This window comes from Arachis stenosperma, chromosome 3 (assembly GCF_014773155.1).
Source record: "Arachis stenosperma cultivar V10309 chromosome 3, arast.V10309.gnm1.PFL2, whole genome shotgun sequence".
In the NCBI taxonomy this organism is placed as follows: domain Eukaryota; kingdom Viridiplantae; phylum Streptophyta; class Magnoliopsida; order Fabales; family Fabaceae; genus Arachis; species Arachis stenosperma.
Genome location: NC_080379.1, coordinates 132643565 through 132649606, shown reverse-complemented (window position 1 = coordinate 132649606; position 6042 = coordinate 132643565). Strand labels below are relative to the sequence as shown.

The 6042-nt window shown below is 40.3% G+C and overlaps 1 non-coding gene across 1 annotated transcript; it reads left to right on the top strand.

The window, feature by feature from the left end:
- The first annotated feature begins 3004 nt into the window (after positions 1–3004).
- Positions 3005–3108, top strand: LOC130971448 (small nucleolar RNA R71). The gene has a single exon (XR_009082667.1). It is a non-coding gene; the product is annotated as a small nucleolar RNA R71 (small nucleolar RNA).
- The last annotated feature ends 2934 nt before the right edge of the window (positions 3109–6042 follow it).

Below are 6042 nucleotides of genomic sequence, written 5' to 3'. Positions count from 1 at the left end.
TTCCAACTGAATAACAGAGGTGACAAATGAGATGAGGAAAGGCTAACCTTGCCAAGGTAGAGGACTTGTCCGCCACCTTATAAAGTTCTTGGGCTATAACCTCATGAACTTCTACTTCCTCTCCAATCATGATGCCATGAATCATGATGGCCCGGTCTATAGTAACTTCGGATCGGTTGCTAGTGGGAATGATTGAGCGTTGGATAAACTCCAACCATCCCCTAGCCACGGGCTTGAGGTCATGCCTTCTCAGTTGAACCGGCTTTCCTCTTGAATCTCTCTTCCATTGAGCGCCCTCTTCACAAATGTCCATGAGGACTTGGTCCAACCTTTGATCAAAGTTGACCCTTCTAGTGTAAGGGTGTTCATCTCCTTGCATCATGGGCAAGTTGAATGCCAACATTACATTTTCCGGACTAAAATCTAAGCATTTTCCCCGAACCATTGTAAGCCAATTCTTTGGGTTCGGGTTCACACTTTGATCATGGTTCTTGGTGATACATGCATTGGCATAGAACTCTTGAACCATTAAGATTCCGACTTGTTGAATGGGGTTGGTAAGAACTTCCCAACCTCTTCTTTGAATCTCATGTCAGATCTCTGGATATTCACTCTTTTTGAGTTTGAAAGGGACCTCGGGGATCACCTTCTTCATGGCCACAACTTCATAGAAGTGGTCTTGATGCACCCTTGAGATGAATCTCTCCATCTCCCATGACTCGGAGGTGGAAGCTTTTGCCTTCCCTTTCCTCTTTCTAGAGGTTTTTCCAGCCTTAGATGCCATAAATGGTTATGGAAAAATAAAAAGTAATGCTTTTACCACACCAAACTTAGAAGGTTTGCTCGTCCTCGAGCAAAAGAAGGAAGAAGAGAGTAGAAGAAGAAGAAATAGAGGAGATGGAGGTGACTTTGTGGTTCGGCCAAGGGGGAGAAGTAGTGTATAGGTTGTGAGTGGTGAAGAGAATAGTGGGATTTAATAGGTGAGGGGTTTTGGAGAAGAGGTGTTGAGGTGATTGGTGAATGGGTGAAGAAGAGAGAGAGTGGTGGGGTAGGTGGGGATCCTGTGGGGTCCACAGATCCTGAGGTGTCAAGGAAAATTCATCCCTGTACCAAGTGGCGAGCAAAAATGCTTTGTATGCCAATTCTCGCGTTAAACGCCAGGCTGGTGCCCATTTCTGGCGTTTAACGCCAGCTTCTTGCCCTTTCCTGGCGTTTAACGCCAGTCTGGTGCCCTTTTCTGGCGTTAAACGCCCAGAATGGTGCCAGACTGGGCGTTAAACGCCCATTTGCTGTCCTTACTGGCGTTTAAACACCAGCAAGGTTTTCCTCCAAGGTGTGCTATTTTTCTTTCTATTTTTCATTCTGTTTATGCTTTTTCAATTGATTTTGTGACTTTCCATGATCATCAACCTACAGAAAACATAAAATAACAAAGGAAAATAGATAAATATAACATTGGGTTGCCTCCCAACAAGCGCTTCTTTAATGTCAGTAGCTTGACAGTGGGCTCTTATGGAGCCTCACAGATAATCAGAGCAATGTTGGAACCTCCCAACACCAAACTTAGAGTTTGAATGTGGGGGTTCAACACCAAACTTAGAGTTTGACTGTGGGGGTTCAACACCAAACTTAGAAGTTGATTGTGGCCTTCCAACACCAAACTTAGAGTTTGACTGTGGGGGCTCTATTTTGAGAGAAGCTCTTCATGCTTCCTCTCCATGGTAACAGAGGGATATCCTTGAGCCTTAAACACAAAGGATTCTTCATTCACTTGAATGATCAATTCTCCTCTGTCACCATCAATCACAGCCTTTGCTGTGGCTAGGAAGGGTCTGCCAAGGATGATGGATTCATCCATGCACTTTCCAGTCTCTAGGACTATGAAATCAGCAAGGATGTATTGGTCTTCAACTTTCACCAAAACATCCTCTTCAAGTCCATAAGCTTGTTTTCTTGAATTGTCTGCCATCTCTAGTGAGATTCTTGTAGCTTGTACCTCAAAGATCCCTAGCTTCTCCATTACAGAGAGAGGCATGAGGTTTATACTTCACCCTAAGTCACACAGAGCCTTCTTAAAGGTCATGGTGCCTATGGTACAAGGTATTGAAAACTTCCCAGGATCCTGTCTCTTTTGAGGTAATCTCTGCCTAGTCAAGTCATCCAGTTCTTTGGTGAGCAAAGGAGGTTCGTTCTCCCAAGTCTCATTACCAAACAACTTGTCATTTAGCTTCATGATTGCTCCAAGGTACTTAGCAACTTGTTCTTCAGTAACATCTTCATCCTCTTCAGAGGAAGAATACTCATCAGAGCTCATGAATGGCAGAAGTAAATCCAATGGAATCTCTATGGTCTCATTATGAGCCTCAGATTCCCATGGTTCCTCATTAGGGAACTCATTGGAGGCCAGTGGACGTCCATTGAGGTCTTCCTCAGTGGCGGTCACTGCCTCTTCCTCCTTTCCAAATTCGGCCACGTGGGTCATGTTAATGGCCTTGCATTCTCCTTTTGGATTCTCTTCTGTATTGCTTGGAAGAGTACTAGGAGGGAGTTCAGTAATTTTCTTGCTCAGCTGACCCACTTGTGCCTCCAAATTCCTAATGGAGGACCTTTTTTCAGTCATAAAACTTTGAGTGGTTTTGATTAGATCAGAGACCATGGTTGCTAAGTCAGAGTGGCTCTGCTTAGAATTCTCTGTCTGTTGCTGAGAAGATAATGGAAAAGGCTTGCCATTGCTAAACCTGTTTCTTCCACCATTATTGTTGTTGAAACCTTGTTGAGGTCTCTGTTGATCCTTCCATGAGAGATTTGGATGATTTCTCCATGAAGGATTATAGGTGTTTCCATAGGGTTCTCCCATGTAATTCACCTCTTCCATTGATGGGTTCTCAGGATCATAAGCTTCTTCTTCAGATGAAGAGATCCTCCAGCAGAGCTGTCCAATGACATCTTGGACAGTTCAGACAGACCATCATAGAAGATACCTATGATGCTCCATTCAGAGAGCATGTCAGAAGGACACTTTCTGATTAATTGTTTGTATCTTTCCCAAGCTTCATAGAGGGATTCACCTTCCTTCTGTCTAAAGGTTTGGACTTCCACTCTAAGCTTACTCAATTTTTGAGGTGGAAAGAACTTTGCCAAGAAGGCATTGACTAGCTTTTCCCAAGAGTTCAGGCTTTCTTTAGGTTGTGAGTCCAACCATATCCTAGCTCTGTCTCTTACAGCAAAAGGGAATAGCATAAGTCTGTAGACCTCAGGGTTAACCCCATTAGTCTTGACAGTGTCACAGATTTGCAAGAATTCAGCTAAAAACTGATGAGGATCTTCCAATGGAAGTCCATGGAACTTGCAATTCTGTTGCATTAGAGAAACTAATTGAGGCTTAAGGTCAAATTTGTTTGCTCCAATGGCAGGGATAGAGATGCTTCTCCCATAGAAGTCGGGAGTAGGTGCAGTAAAGTCACCCAGCACCTTCCTTGCATTGTTGGCATTGATGTTATTTTCGGCTGCCATGGGTTCTTCTTCTTTGATGATTTCTGTTAGGTCCTCTACAGAGATTTGTGCTTTAGCTTCTCTTAGCTTTCGCTTCAAGGTCCTTTCAGGTTCAGGGTCAGCCTCAACAAGAATGCTTTTGTCTTTGCTCCTACTCATATGAAAGAGAAGAAAACAAGAAAATATGGAATCCTCTATGTCATAGTATAGAGATTCCTTGAGGTGTCAGAGGAATAGAAGGAAGAGGTAGAAGAATTCGAACTTATCAAGAAAGATGGAGTTCGTATTGTGCATTGAGAAGGAGTGTTAGTCCATAAATAGAAGGATGTGAGAAGAAGAGAAGAATTTTCGAAAATTAAAGTGAATTAATTAAAAGAAATTTTGAAAAAAAAATAGTAATTGATTTTTGAAAACTAAGATTGGGAAAGAAGTAAAGTGAAATTGAAAAAGATTTTGAAATTAGAAATCAAGAAGATATGATTGAAAACTCTTTTGAAAAAGATGTGATTAAAAAGATATGATTGAAAAGGTATAGTTTTAAAAAGATATGATTGAGAAGATATGATTTGAAAAATAATTTAAAATGATTTGATTTTGAAAAATTGATGACCTGCCTAACAAGAAAGATATGATTCAGACATTAAACCTTTCTCAACAGAAAAGGCAACATACTTGAAATGTTGAATCAAATCATCAATTGTTAGTAAGTATTTTTGAAGATGGAAAGAAATTGATTTTGAAAATATATGATTGAAAAGATATGATTTGAAAAAGATTTGATTTTGAAAAATTTTGAAAACTTGAAAAAAAAATTTGAATTAAAAACAAAATCTTCCCTCTTGTGCCATCCTGGCGTTAAACGCCCAGAATGGTATCCATTCTGGCATTTAACGCCCAAAACACTACCCTTTTGGGCGTTAAACGCCCAGCCAGGTACCTTGGCTGGCGTTTAAACGCCAGTTTTCCTTCCTCACTGGGCGTTTTGAACGCCCAGCCTTTTTCTGTATAATTCCTCTGCTGTATGTTCTGAATCTTCAATTCTCTGTATTATTGACTTGAAAAGACACAAATTAAAATGTTTTTGAATTTTTAATGATGAGGAATAATCAAAATGCAACCAAAATCAAATAACAATGCATGCAAGACACCAAACTTAGAAGTTTGTATACTACTGACACTAACAAATTGAAAATGCATATGAGACACAACAAAACACTCAAGACAAGAGAATTTAAAGATCAGAGCAAGGAAATCATCAAGAACAACTTGAAGATCAATGAAGACACATGAATGAATTCGAAAAATTCAAGAAGGAAAGAAACATGCAATTGACACCAAACTTAAAATGAGACACTAGACTCAACAAGAAACATAAAATATTTTTAGTTTTTATGATTTTGTAATTTTTTTTTGGTTTTTTCGAAAATTGAAAGAAAATATGGATATCAAAATTCTTAAGAGAATTCCAGGAATCATGCAATGTTAGTCTAAAGAAATTAGACATGGCTAGCCAAGCTTCAGCAGGACATTACATTCAAGAGCTAAATTGATGAGAATCAATCAGCTTTGGTGATGATGAAAACATCACCTTGAAACACTAGAATTCATTCTTAAGAACTCTGAAGAAAAATACCTAAGCTAAGCAACAAGATGAACCGTCAGTTGTCCAAACTTGAACAATCCCCGGCAACGGCGCCAAAAACTTGGTGCACGAAATTGTGATCTCTACTTTTCACAACTCAAATAATCCCCGGTAATGGCTCCAAAAACTTGGTGCTCAATACCGTGGTCTAAACATAATTTCACAACTTCGCACAATGGTGCACGAAATTGTGATTCATTCTTTTCACAATTCAAACAGTCCCTGGTAATGGCTCCAAAAACTTGGTGATCAATACCATGGTCTAAACATAATTTCACAACTTCGCACAACTAACCAGCAAGTGCACTGGGTCGTCCAAGTAATAAACCATACGTGAGTAAGGGTCGATCCCACGGAGATTGTTGGTATGAAGCAAGCTATGGTCACCTTGTAAATCTCAGTCAGGCAGATTCAAATGGTTATGGATGATATATGAATAAAGCATAAAATAAGGATAGAGATACTTATGTAATTCATTGGTGAGAATTTCAGATAAGCGTATGGAGATGCTTTGTCCCTTCCGTCTCTCTGCTTTCCTACTGTCTTCATCCAATCCTTCTTACTCCTTTCCATGGCAAGCTGTATGTTGGGCATCACCGTTGTCAGTGGCTACAGTCCCGTCCTCTCAGTGAAAATGTTCAACGCGCTCTGTCACAGCATGGCTAATCATCTGTCAGTTCTCAATCAGGTTGGAATAGAATCCATTGATTCTTTTGCATCTGTCACTAACGCCCAGCCTTCAGGAGTTTGAAGCTCGTCACAGTCATTCAATCATTGAATCCTACTCAGAATACCACAGACAAGGTTTAGACCTTCCGGATTCTCTTGAATGCCGCCATCAGTTCTAGCTTATACCCGAAGATTCTGATTATGGAATCCAAGAGATAAACATTCAAGCCTTGTTTGCT